At 44.1% G+C, this 12,270-nt stretch overlaps 1 protein-coding gene across 3 annotated transcripts in view; it reads left to right on the plus strand.

Annotated features, from left to right (window-relative positions):
• Positions 1 to 263: 263 nt before the first annotated feature.
• Positions 264 to 12,270, plus strand: part of LOC129820847 (E3 ubiquitin-protein ligase Midline-1-like) — a 62,923-nt gene continuing 50,916 nt past the window's right edge. Inside the window, exon 1 of one of the 3 annotated variants that reach the window (XM_055877879.1) lies at positions 264 to 469. The gene's annotated coding sequence lies outside the window, so the exon portion shown is untranslated. Of the gene's footprint in view, positions 470 to 5,573; positions 5,817 to 12,270 lie in introns of those variants that run through there. The other 2 variants (XM_055877875.1, XM_055877880.1) reach the window with 2 other exon arrangements.

Here is a 12,270-nt window from a genome sequence, read left to right on the forward strand (position 1 = left end):
GGATGGGATGCAGCGAAGCAGTCGAGCCTTGGAGGCTGACCCCATCTGGCTTCAGCCTGGTTATGTTCTATAGTGAGTTCCAGCCCCATCCCCAGCCTCATCACAATAGAGTCCCCAAGGTTCCCCCTGCTCCCCAGCCTTTGTCTTCACATTGGCTTACCTTTTGTCTCATGGCGTGGAGAAGGGATAGATGGGAAATAGAGCCTAGCCCTTAATGGAGGCAGCGTCCTTGAAATAACCCAGTAGAAATGACGCTTCCCCAGCATGTTACACGCTTCCGTGAGCATACAGCCAGGGCTGGGGCTGAGGCAGAGGGAGGGAAGGCACCACAGTAACTAGGTGGCTGTGTTATGTTTGGAGGCAGAGTTTCATCCATGTGCCAGTGACATGCAGTAGAGGGTTTGATAACCGTTCAGTGGGAGTTGCATCATTCCTCTCTGTTGGATAGGACCACCCTGGAACATATTATGTGAGTACTGCTTACTCTGTGAAGGCTTGTATATTGTGGAAAGTTGTTGTAATTTATGAGTGTAGCTATTTATTATGATGTCATAGAGAGCGGTAGAGTCTTCAGATTCTTTACATGCTGATTCATGATATCAACAGTATACTTTTACTTGTAAGTGAGTTACAGGAATCCTTTAGATTTTCGTTTCTAGTTTGAAGTGTTTGAAGGATATCACATTACTTTTGTGGAGCATTATCCTCTTATTTAGTATATTTATGAACCTAAATAAACTATTGTTTGATGATGGGGAATAATGTGGCTAGTTTTGATACACCTGTACCTGAAACCCTATACATTTGAGAAGTGTATTATGTTCAGAAAACTTCATGTATGAATCTGTTTAGTTGCAATCATATGGACTAGTTAAACAGTTCAATAACCAGACTAAACCAAGAGTCCTGGGAGAAGTAGATTAATTATTGGATGGTCGTTGTGAACCCAGTCCATAATATGACACATCCTACATCTGACTCACCCATGTGCTTTAGACTCTTCGAACCATTAGGCCTCAGTGTTTCTCTATTCCGTCCCTTATCTTGTCTTTCAGGAAGGTTTTTTCCAACCTGAAATATCTTCTAATTGTCGTGCCAAGCACCACCAAGGAAATAGCCCCTGGCTACTAATGGCCTTATTTAGAACGGATTAATATTAATCTGTTTGGAATATTTGTTCTATATTATGGTAGTCATCCGAGCAAACGGTAAATGCTTTATATATATACATATATATTATATATATACACACACTACTCTTCAAAAGTTTGGGGGCACTTAGAAATGTCCTTCTTTTTGAAAGAAAATCACCTTTTTTGTGCATTAAAATAACATCAAATTGATCAGAAATACAGTGTAGACATTGTTAATGTTGTAAATGACTATTGTACCTGGAAACGGCTGATTTTTTATGGAATATCTACATAGGCGTACAGAGGCCCATTATCAGCAACCATCACTCCTGTGTTCCAATGGCACGTTGTGTTAGCTAATCCAAGTTGATCATTTTAAAAGGCTAATTGATGATTAGAAAACCCTTTTGCAATTATGTTAGCACAGCTGAAAACTGTTGTCCTGATTAAAGAACAATAAAACTGGCCTTCTTTAGACTAGTTGAGTATCTGGAGCATCAGCATTTGTGGGGTCGATTAAAGGCTTCAAATGGCCAGAAACAAAGAACTTTCTTCTGAAACTCGTCAGTCTATTCTTGTTCTGAGAAATTATGTTTATTCCATGTGAGAAATTGCCAAGAAACTGAAGATCTCGTACAACGCTGTATACTACTCCCTTCACAGAACAGAGCAAACTGGCTCTAACCAGAATAGAAAGAGGAGTGGGAGGCCCCGGTGCACAACTGAGCAAGAGCACAAGTACATTAGAGTACAGATGCCTCACAAGTCCTCAACTGGCAACTTCATTAAATAGTACCCGCAAAACACCAGTCTCAACGTCAACAGTGAAGAGGTGACTCCGGAATGCTGGCCTTCTAGGCAGAGTTGCAATGAAATAGCCATATCTCAGACTGGCCTATAAAAAGTAAAGATTAAGATGGGGAAAATAACACACTGGACAGAGATATACATTTTTCTTTGCAACTCTGCATATGTGGTAACTCCTTCAAGACTGTTGGAAAAGCATTCCAGGTGAAGCTGGTTTAGAGAATGCCAAGCGTGTACAAAGCTGTATCAAGGCAAAGGGTGGCTACTTTGAAGAATCTCAAATATAAAATATATTTTGATTTGTTTAACACTTTTTTTGCTTACTACATGATTCCTTATGTGTTATTTCATAGTTTTGATGTCTTCACTACAATTCTACAATGTAGAAAATTGTCAAATAAAAGAAAAACCCTTGAATGAGTAAGTGTGTCCAAACTTTTATATATATATATACACTACCGTTCAAAGTTCGGGGTCACTTAGAAATGTCCTTGTTTTTGAAAGACATGCAGCTGTTTTGGCCCTTAAAATAACATCAAATTGATCAGAAATACAGTATAGACATGGTTAATGTATTAAATGACTTTTGTAGCTGGTACTGTGTATATATGAAACAAAATAACCACTTTCAATTTATTGATGAATATTCAAAGCCTTCTGGATCGGATGAAGCTGTATTTTCTGTGTGTCTAATTGGCCTCTAAAACCTCACTGTCTCAGTTTGAAGCTGTATTTTCTGCCTGTCTAATTAGCCTCTAAAACCTCACTGTCTCAGTTTGAAGCTGTATTTTCTGCATGTCTAATTAGCCTCTAAAACCTCACTGTCTCAGTTTGAAGCTGTATTTTCTGCCTGTCTAATGTTCGTCTAAAACCTCACTGTCTCAGTTTGAAGCTGTATTTTCTGCCTGTCTAATGTTCATCTAAAACCTCACCGTCTCAGTTTGTACTCTATGTAATACCTCAGTTAACTATGACACTGTGAGATGTGGCTTACACAATTATGTACCAGAAGTTCATTGTTATCGGTATGATTATGTTGTTGAGGGAAGTTTGTTTAGAAGTGAGTTATAGTTAAAAACCTTAAGGCTTTGACTCTTTTCTCTCAGAAAATCATAAATGCAGCTTTGTTTGCCAGCCTGGATTCAGGATCAAGTTGGATTTCATGTGGGCGAGGTGGAGACAGTTGCTAAGCCGCAGTCAAGACATGTCCTTTTGGAGTGTTTCAAAATAACGTTGCCTCTCAAGACTTATTTCAGCTCCAAATGGGTGTGATATTGGACTTGACCTTCTGCTGCTAAACTAGTTGTTACCAGTAAAAAGAGTCTTGTCCCCAAATAACCTGGACTGCTGAGGCAATGACACTGCAGCATCTGTCATAGTGGCATTTCTAAAAAGCTGAGTGGAAATGTTATTATGGAGCAATCCTGTTTCCTCTGGAGCTTTACCTGGAAACTATACAAAGGGAATAGAATAAGAGCTATTTCAATACAGGCCTTCCAGGAGGATTCCTGTCACGTGCTGTAATAAGGGTGGGGGGGGGGACGTACTTCTGTCAAGCGAAGTGAGAATAATCTAACGTGGCGTGTATATACAGCATGTGCGAAGTAGTTCTTGGTACATCTTTTTAGTCTTATCTTTAGAAACGAGGGACATTTTTCATAATGATGTATGCATTTCATATTTCACAATTATCACGCTGCTTTTGACCCATTTTATTGGAAGCTCCTCTCAAGCTACGATGTGAAGAGAGGGTCAGGTGACGCAGGTATACTAGACACCAACTTGAGCGCTTCTGTTGGGAAGCCTTTGTACAAACCTTCCATCTGTACCGCTCCTCAAGCCTCTCCATGTCAAACCGTCAGTTTGAGTATATTTGGGGTCGGTGGGAACAGAAAGACCCTTCACACGTCCAGTCCCATTGTGCGGAGAAAGCCTTTGTAAACAAATTGCTTCGCCTTTTGAAAACATTCTACCCGTCTTCACAGTAGGCGGTGGAGACAAGGAGAGCAGGAGTGACTGGCAGCCATGGGCCTGACTCGGAGACAAGCAGGCTTTCATCTGAGATGGAGCGAGAGAGCTGAGCTGAAGGACTTGCCATGAAAAGATTAGAGTGCTGTTTGGCACAAGAATCAAGATGCACTGTGGATCTGTTGCACACCACCATGGCAACCAAAGCCTTACCAAAGCACTGCCAACTCTCCTCAATGCCATCCCTTCTCATGCAATTAAAAAGGATCTTACTGTATGGGTTGAATACTTTTTTCGTACTGTACTCGCTTGTAACTGTAGCATATGAGCAGTGAAATCGTACGGTGAACAATAATGCATCTACAGTACATAGCTAAGTACACATATATTTCATGTGTCAAGTCTCTTATTGCAAAATAATAGGAGTAAGTTATCTCCATTATCAATATACAGGCCAGCTCAGCTGTCCCAACTCCCTATCCCAAAATCCCCATATCCCCATCCCGTATCACCATATCCTCACCCCCATATCCCATATCACCATCCCCATATCCCCATCACCATATCCCAATATCCACACCCCTATATCCCATATCCCCATATCCTCACCCCCATATCCCATATCACCATCCCCATATCCCAATATCCTCACCCCCATATCCCCATCACCATATCCCAATATCCTCACCCCCATATCCCATATCCCCATATCCTCACCCCCATATCCCACATCACCATCCCCATATCCCAATATCCTCACCCCCATATCCCCATCACCATATCCCAATATCCTCACCCCCATATCCCATATCCCCATATCCTCACCCCCATATCCCATATCACCATCCCCATATCCCCATCACCATATCCCAATATCCTCACCCCCATATCCCATATCCCCATATCCTCACCCCCATATCCCATATCACCATCCCCATATCCCCATCACCATATCCCAATATCCTCACCCCCATATCCCATATCCCCATATCCTCACCCCCATATCCCATATCACCATACCCATATCCCCATCACCATATCCCAATATCCTCACCCCCATATCCCATATCCCCATATCCTCACCCCCATATCCCATATCACCATACCCATATCCCCATCACCATATCCCTTATCCCCGTCCCCATATCCCTTATCCCCATCACCTTATCCCCATCCCCATATCCCCCCATCCCCACCCCCATATCCCCCCATCCCCATGTCCCATATATCTCCATGCAGGGCACTGCTGTACCCTAATTACCAACCAGGGATGTCTCCTTGGAAGCCAGACTCCCCAATCCCCGCCACCAAGTTTGATTGACAGCCTCCCACCACAGGAGGGGGATTATTTACCTCCTAAAGTCTCCAGGGACTAAGTTAACGATCCCAGCCAACAACACAACACAAAGAGGAAGTTAATGATCCCAGCCAACAACACAACACATAGAGGAAAAGCCTGAGAAGTCACTTCTGCCTGCTGGAGTTATTTGAAGCACACTCTGCTTCCTTCTGAGGGGGATTAGAGAAGAGAGAGAAACGATTGTGTGTGTGTGTGTGTGTGTGTGTGTGTGTGTGTGTGTGTGTGTGTGTGTGTGTGTGTGTGTGTGTGTGTGTGTGTGTGTGTGTGTGTGTGTGTGTGTGTGTGTGTGTGTGTGTGTGTGTGTGTGTGTGTGTGTGTGTGTGTGTGTGTGTGTGTGTGTGTGTGTGTGTGTGTGTGTGTGCGTTTGAGGAGAATTTCAGAAATAGTGGCAAAGGCAGATAAAGCAGGAGAGACCAACCAAGGCTGAGAGAGAGAAAGAGGCTCCTGAAGTAAGAAAACTGATGTTCTCAGCACTTTGCCACTCTTCAAGGTGTCTGTGACAGTGCTGTGTTCAACTGTCACCCAGGCTGTGTGTGGAGAAGTAACTGGTAAGGGATAATGGCAATGTTTTTGTGTTTTTATTAGCAAATACAAGATATGACATTTAATCATGGTAGTAAGTGTGGTGGTGGTGATTTATCCTTTGTAGGGTGATGTCTCTACTGTTTAGTTTGTTTAGTTAGCAGTCTTACTCTTATTTTACTTATAGACTTAGACCATATTATACAATGTGTCATCAAAAAGAAAGGAGGACCAAGGCACTCTTCATATAATTCAAATGCCTTTATTTGTAACGCATGTTCAATGGAAACAAAAAATAAAGCTGATCCGGTTGAAGAAGTAACTGTATACTAAGGTCAAATTCAATAAGCTTGGCTGCAGTCACTTTCTTTATGTGTGTGTGTGTGTGGGGGGGGGGGGGGTGTGGGGGGGGGGGAATATTCAATCAATAATTTGTTATTTCCCTCTGGCTTTGTTTGCATTGTTCATCTGTAAGTTTCATCAGCTGGAACATGATGGGGAAGTATGCATGAAGTCGCTATCGATTGACAGTGTCAGTATTTGCGTGCAGCTGTTGGCCAGTGTCCTATACAGTACACAGGGCTGGGAATAAAACAAATACAGCTGAGACTAATACAGCTCCACTGTTGTTGTTGTGGCATCAGAGGAGCTGATATGCCAGTGTTGATTAGGAAGCAGAACAGTATGATCCTGTTAAATGTTGATTTCCCGCCTACAGTAGATGGACAATCTCAAAAGTAATGATTTATCATTAGAGGATCATAAACAATAACTAATAATGCCTATACTGCCAGAAAAATTTTAATATCACCTTTCTAGTAAAACTAGTCACATATCACAGTTTTCCTGTACAACAAAAGTGGGAGCTTGAAATAATCAAAATGATTTCTAAATATAGTGAGAATCAAATTATAAACAAAATGTCTTATAACTGTAAAATATATCAACAAATCAAATTTTATTGGTCACGTACACATATTTAGCAGATGCTTTGTGGGTGTAGTGAAATGCTTGTTTTCCTAGCTCCAACAGTGTAGTAATATCTAACAATTCACAACAATACACACACATCTAAAAGTAAAAGAATGGAATTAAGAAAAATATAAATATTAGGACGAGCAATGTCGGATTGGCATTGATTAAAATACAGGAAATAGAATACAGTATATACATATGAGATGATTAAAGCAGTATGTAAACATTATTAAAGTGACTAGTGTTCAATTATTAAAATGGCTAGGGATTCCATGTCTATGTATATAGAGCAGGAGCCTCAAAGGTGCAGGGTTGAGTAACCGGGTGGTAGCCGCTAGTGATGGCTATTTAACAGTCTTATGGTCTTGAGATAGAAGCTGTTTTTCAGTCTCTCGGTCCCAGCTTTGATGCACCTGCACTGACATCGACCTTCTGGATGATAGTGGGGTGAACAGGCCGTGGCTCGAGTGGTTGATGTCCTTGTTGATCTTTTTGGCCTTCCTGTGACATTGGGTGCTGTAGGTGTCCTAGAGGGCAGGCAGTGTGCGCAGTGATGCGTTGGGCAGACCCCACCACCCTCTGGAGAGGATGCTCTCAATTGTGCATCTGCAAACGTTTGTGAGGGTTTTAGGGGCCAAGCCAAATTTCTTCAGCCTCCTGAGGCTGAAGAGGTGCTTTTGCACCTCTGTGTGGGTGGACCATTTAAAATTGTCAGTGATGTGTATACAGAGGAACTTGAACCTTTTCACCTTCTCCAATGCGGTCCCATTGATGAGGACAGGGGTGTGCTCCCTCTGCTGTTTCCTGAAGTCAACGATCAGCTCCTGTTGGCGTTGAAGAGAGGTTATTTTCCTGGCACCACTCCACCAGGGCCCTCACCTCCTCCATGTAGGCTGTCTCGTCATTGTTTTATAATCAGGTCTACTAGTGTTGTGTTGTCTGCAAACTTGATGATTGAGTTGGAGGTGTGCATGGCCACACAGTCAAGGGTGAACAGGGAGTACAGGAGTACACCCTTGTGGGGCCCCCGTGTTGAGGATCAGCGAAGTGGAGGTGTTGTTTCCTACCTTCACCACCTGGGCGGCCCGTCAGGAATTCCAGGACCCAGTTGCACAGGGCGGGGTTCAGACCCAGGGCCCTGAGCTTAATGATGAGCTTGGAGGGTACAATGGTGTTGAAGGCTGAGCTGTAGTCAATGAACAGCATTCTTACAAAGGTATTCCTCTTGTCCAGATGGGATAGGACAGTGTGCAGAGCGAATTGAAGTGGGTCTAGGGAGTCAGGTAAGGTAGAGGTGATATGATCCTTCACTAGCCTCTCAAAGCACTACATGATGACAGAAGTGAGTGCTACTGGGCGATTGTCATGTAGATCAGTTACCTTTTGCTTTCTAGGGTACAGGAACAATGGAGAACATCTTGAAGAAAGTGGGGACAGCAGAATGGGAGAGATTGAATATGTCCAGCCAGCTGGTCTGCGCATGCTCTGAAGACGCGTCTAGGGATGCAGTCTGGGCCGGCAGCCTTGCGAGGGTTAACATGCTTAAATGTCTTACTCACGTCGGCCACGGAGAACGGAGCCCACAGGCCTTGGGAGCGGGCCGTGTCAATGGCACTATATTATCCTCAAAGTGGGTGAAGAAGGTGTTTAGCATTCCCTGGAGCAAGACGTTGGTGTCCACGACGTGGCTGGTTATCCCTTTGTAATCTGTGATTGTCTGTAGACCCTGCCACAGACGTCTCGTGTCTCAGCCGTTGAATTGTGACTTACAGAGAGAAAGACTACACTGTTTGTATTCAACCATATTACCCGCCACCTTGCCATGGTAAAATACCGTGCTTCGTGCTTTCAGTTTTGCGCTAATGCTGACATCTATCCACAGTTTCTGGTTTGTTTAGGTTTTAATAGTCACAGTGGGAACAACATCCCCTATACACTTTCTGATGAACTCCGTGTATACGTCAATGTTATTCTTAGAGGCTATCCGGAACATATCCCAGTCTGCGTGATCAAAACAATCTTTAAGCATGGATTCCGATTGGTCAGACCAGCGTTGAATAGACCTTAGCACTAGTATTTCCTGTTTGAGTTTCTGCCTATAGGAAGGGAGGAGCAAAATGAAGTCGTGAAATGATGATCAATGGTGTTTACTCTCAGGTGTGGCCGGATATTGGGAGGTTGTTATTTGTAGATGATGTGGCCTTATGGAAGAGAGGAAGAAATGTGCCTTACTTAGTCAGGAAGGTACTGGAAGCTATTGATGAGATAGAGTGGTAGGCATTAATGTTGGAATTCAGGTTCTCTGTAGAGAATTTAGACAATGTTCTTTACCAGGGGGAAGGTGGAAGATGAGGTATGCTTGAGGTTATATGGGAGAAACTTGGAGAGCTTGGGGGCCTTCAGGTTTCTTGGGGTAAACTTTGATACTAGACTGACCTGGGCAGAACACATTGAGAGAGTGGTGGGAAAGTGTAAGAAGGTGCTAAATGTGACGCGCTGGGAAGGAGTGGGGGGCTGGGTGTTCCTCATTGAGGACCATGTATGTTACATTGATCCTGTCTGACAGGGAAGGAGTGGGAGGATGGGCGTTCCTCATTGAGGACCATGTATGTTGCATTGATCCTGTCTGACAGGGAAGGAGTGGGAGGATGGGCGTTCCTCATTGAGGACCATGTATGTTACATTGATCCGGTCTGACAGGGAAGGAGTGGGAGGCTGGGCGTTCCTCATTGAGGACCATGTATGTTGCATTGATCCTGTCTGACAGGGAAGGAGTGGGAGGATGGGCGTTCCTCATTGAGGACCATGTATGTTGCATTGATCCTGTCTGAGGGGGAAGGAGTGGGAGGCTGGGCGTTCCTCATTGAGGACCATGTATGTTACATTGATCCGGTCTGACGGGGAAGGAGTGGGGGGCTGGGTGTTCCTCATTGAGGACCATGTATGTTGCATTGATCCGGTCTGACGGGGAAGGAGTGGGGGGCTGGGTGTTCCTCATTGAGGACCATGTATGTTGCATTGATCTGATCTGTAATAGACTATGGCAGTATAGCGTATGGTTCTGCAGCCCGGACCTGATTAGAAAGGCTAGATGTCATACAGGGACAAGGACTCAGAATATGTAGTGGGGCGTTTCTGACCTCCCCAGAGGCTGCATTACAGGTGGAGATGGGGGGAAATGCCATTGCAGATTAGGAGACAGCAACTGGCAATTAATTATTGGGTCAACCTACAGAGACATGGGGTGTCTCATCCTGCGAAAGGGATTTTACAGGCATGCTTGGAACATGAGCAAGGACAGAACACAAGCTTTGGGTGGGAGGGTAATACCCAGGCGAAGGAGATGGGAGTGTATGGAAGGGAGTTTAGTCCAACAGTAGCTATTCCTGTAAATCCATCATGGCTATTCCCACCTCCAGTAGGTGATCTAGAAGTGTTGGAGAGACTACAGGAAGATAGGGAGGGTGTTGAGCCATCTGATTTGTTTAATAGACGTCTGGATTGTGTGTATCAGGATGTTGTGCCATTTACACAGATGGTTCAAAAGATCCAATGACAGGACGTACTGGGTCAGCATTTGTAGTGCAGGAATGTGGGGTGAGAGTCAGGAAACGTATTACAGATCATCTGGCTGTGTATACAGCGGAGATGATGGCCATAGTGTTGGCCTTGCAGTGGATGGAGGAAGTCAAGCCAGACAGAGTAGTTATTTGCTCTGATTCATGTGCAGTGTTGATGAGTCTCTAGTCCTTTAGCTCACATAGCAGACAACATGTTTTATGAGATGCTACAAGCCCATTGCAGGATTAGAGTAATGAATATACAAATAAGATTTACTTAGGTCCCAGCCCATGTGGGGGTGGAGGGGAGCGAGGCAGTTGATGTACTGGCTAAACAAGCACTTAGTACTGGAGATGTTAAGGTTGTAGTTTCCATGAGCAAGGCAGAGGCAAAAGGCCTGATATGGACAGTAGTGGTGCAGAGATGGCAGGCGCAGTGGAATAGAGATACTAAGGACAGGCATTTATTTAAAGTACAGAGGAAAGTCAGGGAGATGAGGACAGCAGGAAGGGACAAGATTAAGGGTGGGACACAGCCAGTTGAATAAGACCTTAAGTGTGATAGGAAAGCATCCAACAGGAAATTGTGATTATTGCCAGGAAACCGAGACAGTTCAGCAAGTATTGCTACAGTGTGGGCAGCATCAGAGGGAAAGAGAGAGGCTGAGATCTAGTATGAGGGAGAAGGGGATTCAGGAAATTAGTTTAAAGAGTATATTGAGTAGAACGTCATTAGACATAGTCTCAAATATGTTGTTATCTTTTTTTAAGAGCAACTGGGCTGGCAGGTAGGATTTAGATTCTCCCTGTCTATGGCCCACACTCCAGAATGGTAATGCACCATGACATTGGATGCCAACCGCCGATAAACCCCACTGAAGAAGAAGATGGAGTCGTGATCTGATTTGCCGTAGGGAGTGCGGTGGAGGGCCTTGTAGGCATCTCGAATGGGGAATTTTCAGTAGTTGAGTGTTTTTCCAGAACTTCGGTAGCATTGTCCTCAAATTTGCTTAGTTAAAATACCCAGCTACAATAAATGCGACCTCAGGATATGTGGTTTCCAGTTTGCATAAAATCCAGTGTAGTAGTTCCTTGAGGGCCGTCGTGGTATCGGCTTGAGGGCTGGGACTACAGCCGAAGAGAATTCTCTTGGGAGGTAATACGGTTGGCATTTGATTTTGAGGTATTCTAGGTCGGGTGAAAAAAAGGACTATGTTATCACAATCACACCATGAGTAATTAATCATGAAACATACACCACTCCTTTCTTCTTCCCGGAGAATTCTTTATACCTGTCTGCGCGATGTACTGAGAACCCAGCTGGCTGTATGGACGGGGACAGTATATCCCGAGAGAGCCAGGATTCCGTGAAATAGAGTATTTTACAGTCCCTGATGTCTCTCTGGAAGGAGAACCTCGCTATGAGCTCGTCTACTTTATTGTCCAGCGACTGAACAAGAGCGAGTAATATACTTGTAAGCGGTGGATGGTGTGCACGCCTCCTGAGCCGGAGTAGAAGTCCACTCTAAATACCTCTTCTCTGCCGGCGGCATCTTGGAACCTCTGGGACTTCAGTTCAATTGCCCTGGGGGGGGTACGAACAAAGGATCCAATTCGGGAAAGTCATATTCCTGGTCGTAATGCTGGTGAGTTACCGCCGCTCTGATATCCAAAAGTTGTGTCCCGGCTGTATGTAATAAGACAAAAAACGCTCTGAGATAATAATGTAAGAAATAACACACACAAAAACGAAATACAGCAAAGGCGCTTTGGACCTAGAAGTAGAGCTGTCTGTCGGCACTTACTTAATGACAATATACAATTGGAACCATTCAAATGCCTGCTGGCTCGTTACAACTTCAGCTTTAAGCACACATTGATTTTGGCCCTCTGTGACCAAGAGAAAGTAGTCTTGTTTCAATTCTAAATCCATCTGAGAACATCA

Source organism: Salvelinus fontinalis, chromosome 23 (assembly GCF_029448725.1).
Source record: "Salvelinus fontinalis isolate EN_2023a chromosome 23, ASM2944872v1, whole genome shotgun sequence".
Lineage (NCBI taxonomy): Eukaryota > Metazoa > Chordata > Actinopteri > Salmoniformes > Salmonidae > Salvelinus > Salvelinus fontinalis.